Source organism: Mandrillus leucophaeus, unplaced genomic scaffold (assembly GCF_000951045.1).
Source record: "Mandrillus leucophaeus isolate KB7577 unplaced genomic scaffold, Mleu.le_1.0 Scaffold198, whole genome shotgun sequence".
Lineage (NCBI taxonomy): Eukaryota > Metazoa > Chordata > Mammalia > Primates > Cercopithecidae > Mandrillus > Mandrillus leucophaeus.
The window spans coordinates 1,822,084-1,840,019 of NW_012102009.1; positions in this window are offsets into that span (position 1 = coordinate 1,822,084).

Sequence of the window (17,936 nt, forward strand, 5' to 3'; positions counted from 1 at the left end):
TTTTCATCCTAATTCATCATGCACATCTACAATTATTTTGGCTGGTGTCTGCCTTGTGTATGCATTTAAACATGTTTTATTCATGTTCCTGTATATAATTGTCCATGCTTATGTCACACAATCCATTCAAATGCCTATGCATTATAAATACACATATAATTTTTTACTACTTTGGATTACATAGAAATTAGATTTGTCAGGTTTTTGTTTATTTTGATGACATGACACTAAAATAGTTCAGTCCATAAGTTCAAATTTTGAAGCATATTAATCACTTTGTTACAGTAAAATGCACACAGTAGAATAATAGCAGTCTGTGTAATTACTCTAGCAAGTTGTATCAGAAATATGTGTATTTGTTCCTGAAAGCCATCTTTATTTCTTTCCTTCCATACAAGATTGGCTCAGGAAAAAAAAAAAGATTCAAATCCATACTGGCATTTTCAAGGAATCACACTATCTAATGTGAGACATCTTATCACACTAGTAATCATATTCAGAGAAAAAGTTTTTTGGACATGCGAAATCTTCCATTCAGCTCTAGAAGTAAATCAGTGCACTGCAGCAAATATAACCACATAGTCCCAGTCACACACTAATAACCCTTCCATACCACTCCACTAATTTGATATTGTTGCCCATTCTAAACTACCAAGGAGTTTATTAAAATATCATTTATTTGCTTTTGAATACACAGTATATTTTCTTCTAACTACATTCTGATCACATTTCACAGAGGAAAATACATCTGGCCTATCAATGGCATAAAATGGGCATTTCCTCAGGGGTGTATAAAGTGTATATAAATCTCAGCTTCTGCCTGAGATTTGCAGAGATGCTAATACACAGGTCACTTGCGCGCTGATTTTTCTTTGTGACTTGGGAGCTATGCTTGCACGCTCTCTGTGGTGGAATGAGATCATGGGCAGTTTGGCTTACATGCATAAAGATTCCAGTCTTTTGCAAGTAGTCCCTCTGACCCTGTACATGAGATTCCTACATTGCCTTAATGTACCAGCCTCCCATCTACATTTATTCGGAAAAGAATAAAAGCAATATTTTCTTTAGTTTACTCAGACTAAGAGAAATAAATTCATATCTGTGCATACAGTTGTGTGCTATGCTGATAATATTAAATAAATACATTACAGCAGCTCTCGTTTTTAATGGCTCGACTTTTTTTCCCTTTGATTGCTTTCACCAATAAAAGTGTAGTCTGTAGAAAAGCACCCTTCTGGATAATCCACTGTCTCATTTTAACTCATTTTTATCAGGGAATTCCCCCTGCAGCAATCCCCACTGCCAGCCATTAGCTGTGCACATCTGCCCGCAGTAATGACCGATCCTGTGTACATACCTGACTGCCATCTAATTTAGACTTCGCCCATAGGACACTAATGCAGCATCTCTAGGGCCAGCTAAATTCTGGACTGTTGACACATTATGGTTATCACTTCATTTGGTCTTTGGAAGTGAATTCAGAGCGCCTGAGGTCGCAAATAGGTCAAATGCCTATGCCATGGGCCCTCAGCTTACTCACGCCCAGCTTCATGTATGCTCAGAGAGAATGTGTGTCACATCACAGTCCACATAACTTTATTGCAGTCATGACCTAAATTAAAGATGTTTTGATCCAGTCCCTTCCTCTATGCAATACAAAATATTATGGGTATGTCAGTGTGATCACAAAGAATCGTGTATTTCGCAACAATAAATAGAAAGGCCATACATTAAAATTTGTTCTACCTGAATTTTATTCCTCTTTGATCTGTTTTCATCTTTAAACATGTTCTGGTTTAAAGAGATCATTTAATTAAAGCAATGGAAATGAGAGCAATTATTTTAAAGTTCTTATAAAACACATTCTCAACATTGTCTCCAGCCCCTGAGCCTTTGGTCTTTTCTACTAGATTGTAAGGGACTAGAGGACAGGGGCAGTAGCAGGATGCCATATCTATACTAAGGGGGCTAGACAGTCCTAAGACAAGACCTAGAGGATCTCCTGAACAAGCATGTTACTGGAGATGAGAAAAATGGTCAGGAGACCACTGCGACGATCCAGACAAAAAGTCACCATACCCTGAACTAAAGCTGAGGATGTCTCAAGAGATATTTTGGAAACAGACATAATAGGATTTGGATATGAAAGACAACAGACTAGGAGTTGAAGCAGACTTAGATCTCAGCGCTGACATGTAAAGATCTTGGAAACCACCACTCCTATCCGTTTTTAAAACAAGAAAAAGCAAACTGAAAATCAACAACTTTTCTTGAACTTATCATAGAACTAAGGCAGCAGATCAAAGCACCATCCTAAAACCTGGAAAAATAGGTGCATCCTAAAGATATGACAACCAAGATCTGTTTACTTAGAGCACCAGCCGCAGGAGCGGGGAAACTGGTAGAAACACCTAAATGGTAACTTTGACGAATTGCTAGAGGCTGAGTGTGAACTAGTGTAAGAGTGAGAAATTCCTGGGGGCCACAGTCTTGGGGGTCACACTGTCTTGGATTTTTCAGCTCCCTTTCAGGAGCCCACCAGGTTTTCACAGTGAGGATCTGAGCCAGATCTCCTCCTGGCCCTGGCACAGGGAAGGGAAGAGTTACTGCCATGAAGCCCACCCAGAGCCCTCTCCAAAACAAAGGTCTATTCTCCAGGGAAAATACTTCACCTGTGTACAATTCCAAAACCTTATCTCACCCAGAGGAAAGGAATTCTTCTCACTCCAGCTCCCTCGGCCTTTCCATCTCACTTAAGATGGAAAAGCAATCCCATAGTCATCAAGGAACAGGGCTTCAAGGAAATAGATTGGGAAAGTTGCAGCCAGGGATTGACCAAGGACAAGGTGGGAAAGGCTATGCCATGGGAGGAGGGATAGAAACACATGTGAAGGCCACAGCCTCAAGACACAGGCCCCGCAAACGACTGATACCTAATCAAAAGATTGTAGAATGCTTTCCTTCCTTTCCCCATACCCTCCCACCACACCAACAGGCTCCAGTGTAATAACCGCCGATTACAGCTGAAAGAGGTGCAAGACCCACGCTGCCTCTAAGAAACAGTGTGTAGGGACGCCTCAAAGCCAAGAGACAGGACAGAAACAAGGACACTAGAGAAAACTGATCCTCTGGCACCTGCAACTAAAATACAGCCCAATTCCTTGCCAGATTAACATAAATCCTCCCATTAAAGACCTATTTATCACACTTCCTATTACCCAACATAACGTGTCCAGCTTTCAACAAAAAATTCCAGGGCATGCCAAAAGACAAGAAAAAACAGTGTATAGAGAAAAGGCCATCAGCAGAATCAGACTCAGATATGACACAGATGTCGGAATTATCATACAGGGAATTTATTTCATACAAAAACTCTGTTAAGGGCTGTAAGGGAAAAAGTGGGTAGGCAATACGCAAGATGAGATGGACAATCTAAGTAGAGAGATGGAAACTCTAAGAAAGAATCTAAAGGAAATGCTAGAAATCAAAAACGCAGTAACAGACGTGAAGAGTGCCTTTGACTGGCTTATTAGTGGGGAGTTGAGTCTCACTCTCAGGTGATAGGGCAGATGGTGCTGGCATTCATCAAGATAGAGATATATAGGGGGAGGAACCGGGTTAGAGCAAAGATGATTTTTGTTTGTTTGTTTGTTTTTCACCTAAAAGAGATGGTTTCCAAAGTAGATATAGGCCATGAGTGTTAATAAAGAAGTGAGCTGAAAGAAGATATTCAAAAAAAAGGAATAGTCAAGACACCAAAGAGAGGTTGACTAAAATGAGCAGTAGCAAGTGTGCTCCAAATTCAGCATTAGGTGATTGTTGGTCATTAGGGCCAGAGAACTAAAGCCAGGGCAGCTTCCATGGAAATCTGAGTGTCTGGAAATCTTCTGATGGGAGAGAGAAATGACAGCTGACAGCCTGACAGCTAGGGAGGTGACAGCAAAGCTTTCACCAAAAATGCAGGGCTGCTGCCACTAGCTTGGAATTGTCGGGTTTGTCTGCAAGGCCAGGACAGACTCAGTGGGGACTGCCTGCAGATGCGACACACAGGAAGGGGTCATTAGAGGGCAGAACTCGGATTGCAAGGGAAGAGAGGTAAAAGGAAGGGAAAGGGTGTAGACAGGGAGCTCGGGCTCCACTTGCAAAAACTTGGCAGGGTGTTGTGGGGGAAAAGGACAAGAGATTCAGGATGAGAGTTGGAGAGTGTTTCTTAAGATGGAAGAGTTGTGAAACTATTCATACATTGAGCCAAAAAGCAGTTAACATGTGAGTGAGGGAGAGAGAACATATTTATGAAGTAAGGCTTCAAAATTAACTGGTGGGGCTGGCACCCTGAATGCAGGTGGAGGATCCACCCTCAGAAGGAGGGCAACAGGCCACCCCTTCCATTAAAACACATCTTTTCCATAGAAGAGGAGTGAAGGGGGAAAACAAGGTTACAGATATGGATACATTTGCACATAAAGTTGGCAGAAGGAAATTGGAAGAATTCATGTAGGTTGTTGGATCAGGCTATATTACTCTATAGGCCAGTCATTTCCAAACACTGTTTATTTAGTACTTGAGTTGAGCACACCCCCAAATATATGTATATTTATTTATAAGTTTCATGCAAATGTTACTGTCAATTTTTATTTAACTAAAGCTTAATTTCTTTCTACATTTGTATAAAAAGGCATTAAATACTGTACATATCACTTAGCTAAGATTATCACATGCCCTTCCTAGAGGGTACATTCTCCATGTTGAAAGTACTGGTCTATGCCAACATTTTTTAAATAGCTATAAAGAAGGAACCCTGCCACAAAAACCCAAACTCTTTAATTGTAGGGACAGGGTCTCTCTATGTTGCCCAGGTTGGTCTTGAACTCCTGGACTCAAGTGATCCTCTTGTCTCAGCCTCCCAAAGTGTTGGGCATACAGGCATGAGCCACTGTGCCAGCCCCAAACCCTCCTAATTTAGTTTCTAAACAACCCAGACACCCACAATCACCTTGATCTACTTACTAGCATTCATACCCACCTACCTTGGAAACCGTATCTTTTGATCCTCCAGCATCCAGTTTGTGCCAAGTAATATTTATTCAGTTTCCCTATCCCAGCTTCTTCCCCAGGCATAGCTCTTTAACTTGGCAAATTCATAAACACTTATAGAGATTAACATGCTCCCAGTTTAAGCCATGCCCTCTAATGTCTCTTCCCATGTGTTACATCTGCAGGCGGTCCCCACTGAGTCTGTCCTGGCCTTGCAGACAAACCCAACAATTCCAAGCTAGTGGCAGCAGCCCTGCATTTCTGGTGAAAGCTTTGCTGTCACCTCCCTAGCTGTCAGGCTGTCAGCTGTCATTTCACTCTTCCATCAGAGTGATTCCGACTTGCAACCTCCTCTGCCCTCTGCTTCTTAGCTTCTATGGGCTGGGAAACAAGACAACTGGAAAGGCTGAAAATAGAATACTAAACGGGAATCAGTGAAGATTTCAGGAAGGAGTTTGACTTTAACGCAGGGACAATGAGTCTATTGCTTTGTATCTCAAAGGCCTTTTTCACTTATTGTTTCAGATCAAAGCTGTCTTCCAGACTGACCTCTATATGCAGGAGATGCTACAATATTTATCTTGGGTTTTCTTAAGGCAAATACATACTGGCATTCCCACATCATAATAAAGCTGCAGTAAACATTACATTGCCCCCTAAGACCTGGGTGAAGGGAACACGTCTTAACAAAACATATTTTTCATCCCGTATTGGCAAAGTATATTCCTAAAATTAGTATAAATTGCCACAATCTATAACATATTCTCTTTTAAGCTTTTAGTTGGGAGGTGGTCCTAATCCTTTCATCTGTTTTCTCACTGCACGATACAAACCAATCCACAGAATTGATGTCCACCTTCCAGATGACCCCAACTTACTGAAACCCAGAGAAGAGTTAAGGAAGCAAATACCTATTTTTCTGATTCCCCAGGAGTGTGCCAGCTACAAGACAGAGAGGAGAGTCTAGTAAGTGCTTCATCTGTGCCTGCCATCCTCGTTTCCATTATGAGCCGCAAATGGCAAAATCAATGGGCAGAGATGAAACTAGAATATAAGGAGATCTACAACTGCTACAAATCACTGCTCTACCCTGGGAGGCCTGGGCAGAAACTCCTTGGAGAGTTTCCCTGAGAAAGGCTCTGCTATTCCACCAAAGTATTAAGTTTCTCCTAAAGGACTTTGGTCCCAAGTGACAAATAGGTCCTCAGTGCCTGCTAATCCATCCCAAGGAGGGAATGTCATCCTTTGCACCAAGCTCCTATAAGCCCTTTCTTGGAGAGACCCTTTGCAGAGCAGAACTGCAAAAAAGCAGCGCTGCTCTGTTCAGTGATGGCCAATCAGGTGCTTTCCCCTAAGCCTCCAACCCACAGACCAGGGATCACACAGGCAGGCAATAGGTGGGTAAGATGGAACTGGGTAAGACGGAACGAGGTGGGGAGGGCTCCCTCAACTCAGGCTTGCTTTGTTCCTTGAGGGAAGCAAGTTTCCTTTTGCTGTCGAGGGAAGGGACTCACTCCTAGACACTGCCTTCCATCTCCCTTGCTTCTGTCACCAGAAGTTTTTTGGAAATATCCAACTCCCTTCTCCCATATTCATTTTTAATTCTTCAAAAATGCATTCATTCATTGATTCCAAATATTTAATAAAGCCTTAATATGTGCAGTTATTTTTCCAGGTGCTGAATTCCTGATGCCATGGAGCTTATATTCTAGAGAGAGAACACAAAACCAAATAAATGTATAGCAAAAAAGTCAGGTGCCTTGAAGGAAAACAAACAGGGTTAGAAGACAGCAGAGACTTGAAGAATAAGGAGGAACACCCATGGTCAGGTTTGAGAGAAGAGTATTCCAGGCTGCAGGAGAGCTGGTGGACAGGGAGTCTCTGAGGTGGGAGGCAGCTGGGAGTGAGGCTGGAGCAGGAGGGAGAAGGCCAGTGGACCTGAGACAGCAGGCAGGGGAGAGATGAAGTAACGATGATGGAGAGGCAGCCGTGGGCCTGGCTGTGAGGGGCCTTGGAGGCCACAGTGAGACACCAGGCTGTGTCTTGAGAGTGACACAAAGCCACTGGAGTTGAATAAGAGCAATGGCAGGATCACTCTGGCTGCCTGTGAAGAACATACTGGAAGGAGCAAGGGAGGAAGAGACCAAAAAGAGGCTCTTGTAATGGTCCAGGCAAGAAGCAGTTGTGGTATGGACCTGTCTGGGAATGGAGAAGGAGAAGAGAAATTGTTTGAATCAGGACAGACTAGGAAGGTAGAACTAACAGGATCTGTAGAAAATGAGATGTGGGTTAAGGGAGCAAGAGAGGAGTCAGGAAAAACTCCAAGGTACTAGGCCTTAAAACAGAGATGGATGGTATCTTCCCAACAGAGACAGGGTAGACTGAATGCAGGGATGGGCAGCAGTCCTCCCAACAGAGACGGGGCAGCCTGAACACAGAGATGGGCAGTGGTCCTCTCAGCAGAGACAGGCGGCCTGAGCACAAGGATGAGTGGTAGTCCTCCCAACAGAGATGGAACAGTCTGAACACAGGTATGAGCAGTGGCTCCCCCAACAGAGACGGGGCAGCCTGAACACAGGGATGGGCGGTGGTCCTCCCAACAGAAATGGGGCAGCCTGAACACAGAGATGGGCAGTGGTCCTCCCAACAGAGACGGGGCAGCCTGTCCCAATAGAGACAGGGCAGCCTGAACATGGGGATGTGCGGTGGTCCTCCCAGTGGAGACGGGGCAGCCTGAACACAGGGATCAGCAGTGGTTCCCACAACAGAAAGGAGGCAGCCTGAACACAGGGATGAGCAGTGGCTCCCCCAACAGAGACAGGGCAGCCTGAACACGGGGATAGAAGGTGGTTCTTCCAACAGAGACGGGGCAGCCTGAACACAGAGATGAGCAGTGGTCCTCCCAACAGAGTCAGGTTAGACTGAACACAGGCATGGCAGGTGGTCCTCCCAACAGAGACAAGGAAGACACCCTGAGAAGCACAGATAAAGGGGAGGAAAATACAAACCCTATTTTGGCCTTTGCATTAAAATTCATCAATTACCACTGTTAAGGAAATTGTGGCCATCAGAATTCTGTCACTCTGAAATATATTCATAACATAATACTTTCCCCATTGGGAAGGAAGAAGTGAAGAACAAAGAAGGCCTATATACTAGGCCGAGCATACTTGTACAAGGTCATGAGACAGAAAGAAGACCAGAAAGAGACAGACCAACAGAGAGCAACGAGATCAGGTCTGTAATATAGGATCTGACCTTAAAGGCAAACGAGTTGTGTGGACAAGTTATTTCACTTTCCTGTGCTTCAGTTTCCTTATCTGCAAAGTGGAGCTAATTATAATAGTACCTACCTCACAGAATTAGATGAGTTAAAATTTGCAAAGTTTTTAGAACAGTTCCTGGTACACAATAAGGGTTATAGAAATATTTTTTATAAATTTAATGAACAAAGTTTTATTTTTTGCCTAAACAATGGGAATAAATGAAAAAGGGAATAGCTGATTGGATCCTACACATTAAATGAAAATAAATGAAACATTTAAATACACTTTTGGGTGATAGATAAAATGGTGATGAAGATTATGCTGTCTATATTTCCAAAGTCACAAAGATAACTATTAATACATTCCTTTTAAGTACACTAAATTATAGCTTAATAACCTAAAGGATCTCAGGCCTATAAATCATGTATTTGGAAACCAAAGCTTATATCCATGGTATCTCCCAGTATCTTCACAAGGAGAGTGTCTCTAGAGCCCTTCCGTGGATTTCTGTAAATCCTCAAGGCTTTGCTTTCATTCCTACTGTGTACACCTTGGTAAAAATGGAATATTTAAGAGGTAAAAAGTGCAAAGGAAGCAGAAATTAATGGTCCCAGAGAGTGAGGTTCTAGTCCCCCTCAATCTCTGATCAGTTGTTCTGAGTAACCTCAGTGTTGGGGGCTCCGTTAGCCAGGTGTTAGTGCACCTCATCCAGCCACCACCAGCACGCTCAGGTACTCGAGATAACACAAGATTACCGCCACTAAGTGCACATCTTGTTCCTTAGACAGAATGTAATGACGAAAAAGGCAAGATTCTACAGGGCCTTGCTAAAAGCCGTGTAAAAGGAGTTTTCATGAGAAAAATATATTTTGGCTTATGTTTTGGACAGACAACCAGCAGCAGTGTGGCGCTTAGAGATGTGGAGAGGGGTTAAAAGGCTGTCCCTATCATCCAAGCCTGCTGATGAGGACCTGAACTAAATCCTCAGCCATAAGAAAAAAGAGAGCAAGATGAATTCTATTGACTTTATAGAGGTAGACCCAACAGAGCTTGGCAATTGTTTGAATATGGGTGTGAGGTTTCTAAGTCAGGATGCTGGGGGAATAGCAAAGACGTGAACAGAGGTTCAGAACAGAGACATGGTTCGGAGATGGTAGTTACTGATTTAGAGGTCCATGTGGCATCTCCACATTCTCAAGGAAAGCTCAGGGAACATACCTGATGCCTACCTCGAGCTCCACAAGGAAATGCAAGCTAAAGATATCAAGTGGCTTAGCCAAAGCCACCATACCAATTATCATCACTTACAGAAATAAAATCTGTGGTTCCAACTCCAAACACAGTGAGCTTTCCACTACAGCATGCTGACTCAGTGTTCTGCTCTCCTGTAGGTCACTGTGAACAGTCACTTTGATCATGCAATCCTATTAGTAAAACAAAAAAAAAAAAGGGGAAACATGCTATGTGCAAATTATATAATATTCTATTATACTAACACATTAATTACATTATGAAACCTTAAAAGAACTATACGTTTAAAAGTTGAGATGATATATACTTTTTCTTTACCTCAACGGATCATCTTGTGCATACCCTGGGGTGGATGCCCCTGCCTCCCTTAGAAGACCACAGCACTGGATGTTGTCCCAGGCAGCCAGTGGAAACAGTGTGGGATTTGGCATCACCTGCATCACCACTGAACAACTTTGTGATTACACTCTTTCTATTTCTACTCTTACAAATACCACAAACTTAGTGGCTTAAAACAATAAATTTATTATCTCACAATGCCCATGGATCAAAAGTCCAGGTACCACCTGGCTCAGATGATCCTCTGGCAAGAGTCTTAGAGGGCTGAAATCAAGCTGTCAGCAGGGGTGGTTCCTTTCTAGAGGTTCTAGGAGAGAATGTGCTTCTAGGTTCATCCAGGTGGTTGGCAGAATTCAGGGGTTGTTCTTAGCTTCTAGAAGCCATGTTCCCTGACTTGTGGCCTCTTTATCTTCAAAGCCAGCGGCAGTGGATTGAACCCTTCCTACACTTTGAACCTCTCTGACTTCTCCTTCTACCTCATCCCACCAATGGTCACATCATTTCTCTAAGTCTCAACTTCTTCAACAACAAAATGGTAAGAATAAACATCTACCTCAGATGATTGGTTTGAGAATTACATGGAGTAATTGATATGAAAGTATTTGAATATTCTAAAGCAATAGATGTGGGGGAAGGTGGGAACTGGGAGAAATTAAAAAAGAAAAGGAGGGACAAGACATTTCTCTGCACTTAAGATCACCAGTATGATTCTGATAATAGAATAGGTTGAGTGTCAACAGAACACTAAAATTAAGAGAGATATTGCCTATAAAAGCACTTCATGAATACTACAGTGGCATATAACTGTTGAGAATTTTTATAAAATATTATATGCCATATTAAACACAAATTAACTATAAGGCTTTTTTTTTTTTCTGAAACAGGCTCTTACTTGGTAACCCAGGCTGGAGTGCAGTGGCACGATCATGGTTCACTGCAGCCTCAATCTCTCAGGTTCAAGCAAATCTTCCCACCACAATGTCTTGAGTAGCTGGGACTACAGGCACGCACTACCACATCTGGCTGATTTTTTTTAATTTTTAGTAGAGACAATGTTTCACTATGTTGCCCAAGCTGTTCTCAAACTCCTGAGCTCAAGAAATCCCACCCACCTCAGCCTCCCAAAGTGCTAGCTTTACAGGTGTGAGCCACTGCGCCTGGCCAACCTTTAGGCTTTTTGAAATTTAGCCTGTACCCACAAAAAAACTCATGATTTAAAATATTTATAAGTAAAAACGGAATGTAAGCTAGCACAATACCATAGAGCCTATAGATATCCAAATACCATTTGATGACAATGATTATGCCCTGGGCTGTACAAATATTGTCATGGGGCCTGAAGTAGTCAGGGTTCTCCAGAGAAATGGAATCAATAGAATACACATAAATTTAAACAAAGAGATTTATGATGAGGGCTCACCTGATGATGGAGACAGAGAAGTTCCATGATCTGCTGTGTGCAGTCTGGAGAACCAGAAAAGCCAGTAGTGTAATTCCAAGCCCAAAGGCCTGAGGACAAGAGGAGTCAATGGTGAAACTCCCAGTGTCCACGCCCAAAGGCCCGAGAACCAGGATATCCAAGGGCAGGAGAAGATGGCTGTCCCAGTTCAAGCAGAGAGCAAATTCCCCCTTCCTCTGCCTTTTCTGTTGGAGCCTTCAATGGACTGGAGGATGCCTGCCCACATTGGTGAGGGTGATCTGTACTCAGTCTAGCAATGCAAACGCTAATCTCTTCCAGAGAGATCCTCTCAAACACACTCAGAAATAAATTTTACCTGATATCTGAGTATTCCTCAGCACAGTCAAGCTGACACATAAAATTAACCATCACAGGGTCAGTTACTTAAGTTCATTCCTCATCTGTAAAATGGGAATAATAATGGCACCTACCTTAAAATTATTGTGAGGATTAAATAAGAGTATATGTGGAATACTCAAAATGCCAGGCTGATAAATATTATCTATTATTTTATCATTGAATTGAGAAGAATTATGTTATGATCATAAGGCCAAAAATACGACAACAAATCATCTACTTCTAGCTCACAGCCCTTCTTAAGACAATGAAAAGACTCATGTCTCCCAAAAGCTAATGTGCAAGAGAATAAATAAGAATAAAAATATATCGTTCAGGTCACAGTAAGAGGTATTTTAACTATTTGACCCAGCAATCCCATCAGTGGGCATATACCTGAAGGATTATAAATCATTCTACTATAAAGACACATGCAGACATATGTTTAGTGCAGCACTGTTCACAATAGCAAAGACTTGGAACCAACCCAAATGCCCATCAATGATAGACTGAATAAAGAAAATGTGGCACATACACAACATGCAATACTATGCAGCCATAAAAAAGGATGAGTTCATGTCCTTTGCAGGGACACGGATTAAGCTAGAAACCATCATTCTCAGCAAACTAACACAAGAACAGAAAACCAAACACCACCATGTTCTCACTCCTAAGTGGGAGTTGAACAATGAGAACATATGGGCACAGGGAGGGAACATCACGCACTGGGGCCTGTCGGAGGGTTGGGGGGCCAGGAGAGGGATAGCATTAGGAAAAATACCTCATGTAGATGATGGGTTAATGGGTGCAGCAAACCACCATGGCACGCATATACCTATGTAACAAACCTGCATGTTCTGCACATGTATCCCAGAACTTAAAGTATAATAAAAAATAAAAATAAAGAAACAGGCATTTTACCCATTCTGTCCTCTAACCTGATTCTGTCTTTTTATAGCTTGCAGGACACAGAGCAATGATTTAGTTAAAAGCAAGGATTATGTGAATTTGCAGCTTCAGCGACTAGCAGTTCTGAAAGATGCTTCCAGCAGGTGCACCCTCATCCTGAGAAGATTTAGTCAGGGCATGGTTGCCTAGATTGTTGACACCTGGTGTTTATTACAGCAAATTTCCAACTAGAGTAATGCCAAAAGAGAAGACTGGGGTTAGGCAGATGCATTACACTGTGGGCATGCATAGACCCCACATTTTCGAGCTGCACAACACACGTTCAAGAAGTACCCACACCACTGCAACTCCGTCCAGTCCTCAGGGGCCATATAAGTTCAAGATGCTCTGAACTTACATGCCCCCCGAGAGACCTGTTGAGAAACTAAAAGGAAGTTAAAAGAGAGATTTAAAATATCAAATGCCTTACTACTTGTTGTGTTACTGTTTAACGGATGTAATTTAAAATGAAAATCAAAAGACTTTTCCCTTCACTATGACAGGCTCTGGGGAAATTCTTAAATAGAAAACATGAAGCAAACCCACGTAAAGAGCCTAAGAGAAAAAAGATATAAAGAAAACACCAAACCAAAGTTCAGTGAAAGAAGAAAAACTGTAAGGAAACAACAATGAGATTTTATAGAATGGCTGTAATTGAGAGAAGAAAGGCAATTTGAAAAACCTTGGTTATTTCTTCATAAAACAAACATTTATTAAACATGTACTATGTGTCAAGCACTACGCTGGGAGTCCTGAAAGAGCTCACCTAGTGGAGGAGACAGAAAACAGGCAATTACAAAACAGAAAGGGAAATTTTGTGACAAGGATAAGTAAAAACAGGATGATGTGGAAAGGGTCGGGGGTGGAGGAACACTGTCAAACCCATTTTGTATTGCTATAATAGAATGGCACAGACTAGGTAATTGATAATGAACAGAAATGTATTGACTCACAGTTCTGGAGGATGTGAAGTCCAAGATCAAGGGGCCAGCATCTGGTGAGGGCGTCTGTTGCGTCATCCCACGGCAGAAGGCAAAAGGGGAAGAGAGAGCAAGAGATCAAACTCCCAGCCTCAAGCCCTTTTATAATCAGCATTAATTCATTCCTGAAGGCAGAACCCTCATGGCCTAAACACCTCCCATTAGACCCCACATCCCAACAGTGTTGCATTGGGGATTCAGTTTTCAGCACATGCTTTTGGGAGCACACATTCAAACTATGGCAGGCACCTAGCTCTGTGGACTCACAGAAGCAAGAAGATTAACTCAAAAAAGCAAAGGAAGGTAAATGGAAAAGGGAGACAGATAGAGCTGTGTCTTCTAGACCAGGTGCAGCCATTCCTTGCTCCTGGGACCTGGAATAAGTCACTCCTCTTACTTCGCCCATACTTCAAAGAAGGTTCTTCGGCTGTGTGATTAGCCTGGGAACTCTATGAACCCTATGAGCAGACAGTCATCCTTGACTCCTCTCATTCTTCATACTTTACCTTCGATCTGTCAGAAATACCTATTGGTGCTACGTTCAAAATATATATCCAGGATCTGTCCTCTATCCCTTTTTCCATCCATCACTATCACCATGGTGCGGCCTGAGCCAACATCACCTCTCATCTGGATCCATGCAGTGGGCTCCTAACAAGTCTGCTTCTGCACTCCATTATCAAGAGCAGCTAGAACAACTCTATTCTCTTGAGCATGGTGTTGATCTGTTCGGAATACGACAATGGCTCCCCATTGCACTTGATCTCTCTCCCATCCTCACCTCATCTTTTCTTCTTCTTTTTTTTTTTTTTTTTTTTTTTTTTTTTTATGGAATCTTGTTCTGTCCCCCAGGCTAGGAGTGCAGTGGCATGATCTTGGCTCACTGCAACCTCTGCCTCCCAGGTTCAAATAACTGTCCCTCCTCAACCTCCTGAGTAGCTGGGATTACAGGCACACACCACCATGCCTGGCTAATTTTTGTATTTTTTTAGTAGAGATGGAGTTTCATCATGTTGACCAGGCTGGTCTCGAACTCCTGACCTTGTGATTCACCAGCCTCGGCCTCCCAAAGTGCTGGGATTACAGGCATGAGCCACTGGGCCCGGCCCCTCACCTCATCTTCTGCTCCACACTTACACACTACTCTCTGCTCACTAGGACACTGGGGAATTAGAATAAGAAAGCAACCAGATCATGGGACCTGCTGAAAGGACTCCTCAACACTCCCTCCTCCACCCAGTTCACTCACTGTACAACTTGAAAAACAAGAGGGGAAAAGGCCAAGGCCCTAGCAAAGCCAGCACATTAGACAGCATGAATGGAGACAGTACTACAATGCATGTCTGAAACAGGATTCCCATGTTGATTTTGCCACTATTATGTGACCTAAGCCTCGGTTGTCTTATTTATAAGAGGAATGGTTAGGTTAGACCAAGAGGCAAACCTCTGCACTCAGGCCAAATCCCTACCACTTCCTGGTTTTATAAATAAAGTTTTGTTACAACACAATCATGTCCACTCATTTCCATATTGTTTACAGCTGCTTAAGTGCTACCACAGCAGAGTTGGGTAGTGATGATAGAGCCCCCTGTGGTTCACAAAGCCTGAAATATTTACCATCTGGCCCTTTACAGAAAAAATTTGCCAACCCTCTAGACCACAGGAATATAAGAGCCAAAAAAATAGAGACTGTGTTTTGTTCACCACCATGTCCCCAGCACTTAGAACTGTGCCTGTCACATAGTAGATATTCAATAAATATTTGAATAATTCAGAGGTTTTCAAGCTGCTTCACTGAGTCCTTAAGTAGGTCAAATAATAATAGCAGTAGCTGATAGAAAGTACCAAATGCAAAACATTATTCTAAGCTTAACTTACATTAAGTCCTTCCTTTAATGCTCAGGAAAACCCTATGAGGTAGCTTCTATTGTTATCATCCCCAACATAAGATGGATAAACTGAGCCACAAAGAGGTTAAATGACTTGCCCAGTTCCATACGGAGGAAAAACTTGGGACCCAAACCCAAGCAGTCTGACACCACAATTTATTCTTTTAACCATTGCACCACACTGCCTCTCAACTGCCCAGAGAGACTAAAGTGACTACTATTTTATCTGTTTTGTATGTTGGCTTCTACATACACGTTTCTGTAAAGAAGGAATATATGGATTTTCAAAAGTATGAAAACTACTGAACTCAATCTAATTAAGTCACTTTCCATCTTTACATTCTAAAATCTCCTTCTAAAAAGAGTTACTCTAAAGAAAAAATTTAATGAAATTACAACCCGCATCCCTGACCTTCTCTCTTCTCTTCACATTCCAAAACACAACCCTGCAAGGGTCCACTACAGGAGACTCACCCCCAGCTGCAGAAAAGGAGAAGGCTAATTGCTTCTGAAAGAAAGAGTAGCTCAAAAAAAAATCAATTGCAACTTTTATGTCCATTGTGCTTTCCAAAAAAATATAGAAAGAAACAGAATCAAAGGGATTCAAAATCTAATCTAATTTTTAATTGCTTCACTTTTAGCAAAAGCTTAGAGGATGAGCTGGAAAGGTGACGACATATGCAGAATCGGAAAGATCAGCTCTGCAATTCCAAGGCTGCTGCTCTCAGCCCTGAACTGGTCTTACTCTTCAGCATATGAGCATGTGTTTTCCAACATACAGACATCAATAAGTCAGGCCAAGGATAATCTCTAGGTCATTAATTAAACCCTGTGTACAGGCATGTACACGATATCATCATACATAGCATACGGAGTCATAAACACTATGTGGAACCAGCAACTATAAATTATGAGTGTATAATTCCCTTGGGCTTCATAAACCATAAAAATGAAGCTCAAGTGGTTTGTGTAGTCATTTGAATCCCAGAAGGAAATACAGCACCGCGATTCAAAAGTTGCTTATTGTTTATTTTTATATAATGGATGGATCCTACTTCTCAATTCACACGTGCCCTCCTCCCACTGGGGCCATCCATCCGCACACTGACTTGCCCTGTCAGCCATCCCCTCCCAGCCTGACTCACTGCAAAGCTCTCCCCTCTGAACAGAAAAGGTCCCTCCATGGCAGGACAGAAACAGCAGCCTGATGGGAGTTTTGGTCTGCTTGTCATCTCATTAGCAAATTTTAATAATTCACGAGAGCAATGTAATTCTTGTGAACAATCAATAGCTTTTTGCATGGAATGCAGCCTACTTTACATGCCATGTATTATGACACACAGACTTGGAAAAACAATGAGAATTGAGCACTGATTTCTTTGTTAAAGCATTATTTTAAATCATTTCTTTCCATTCCCCTGTCCTCAAAGTCCTCAAGTCTCCATTCGGAACAATTCTATCCTTTCCCTGAACTCTACACATTTATCCACTTATTAACCTAACTATGAGAAATCAAATATTTAATGATCATTGGCTACGTGCTTAGAAATGTGCAGTAATCAGAAGGAAGTTTTCTTCTCTCAAGAGTGTGCGATCTAGTAGAAGAAATAAAATGAAATAAAGATACTTGGCAGGGGAAAGAGCATGAGAATTGGAGTTAGGTGAAGGCAGGGTGCATTTGATTTCTGCTGTTTCTGAACTGCGTTGTATCAGATATGCCACTTAGTTTCTCTGATAGTGATTTTCTCATCTGAATAAATGAAAACAGTAACATTTGTCTTTCTGGGTTGCAGTGAGAGTTGATGAAACATGCCTCTTACTAGCTATGTGTCCTTGGGAGCATTGCACAACTCCTCAGTGCGTCCACTTTCTCCTCTGCAGATAATAAGTGTTCGTCTCATGAGGTTATTCTGAGGATTGGATGTGTTACTACATGTAAAGCCTTGAGAACAGTGCCTAGTACACAGTAAGTGCTCAATCAGTGTTAGTGGCTTTGGTTGTTGCTGTACATGAAGTGCCTATTCTTTAGCACTTAGTAGGTGTCCAATAGCATTATAAAATAATATCAGCAATAAATGAGACAATTAATGATTTCATACCAAATTCTTAGCAGAGATGAGGTCTTGCTTTGTTGCTCAGGCTGGTCTCAAACTCCTGGGCTCAAGCGATCCTTCTGCCTTGCCCTCCCAAAGTGCTTGGATTACAGCTGTAAGCCATCACTTCTGGCTTGAAAAATATTTCAAAAGCTTAAAAACACCCCCCAAAAAAGTGAAGGCAGGGACTCAAACAGGTATGTGTACACCTATGTTTACAGATGAATAGATAAATAAATGGTGGTACGTACAATGAAATATTATTCAGTCTTGAAAATGAAAGAAAATCTGCAACATAGATGAACCTTGCTATGTTATTAACATAGATGAACCTTGAAGAC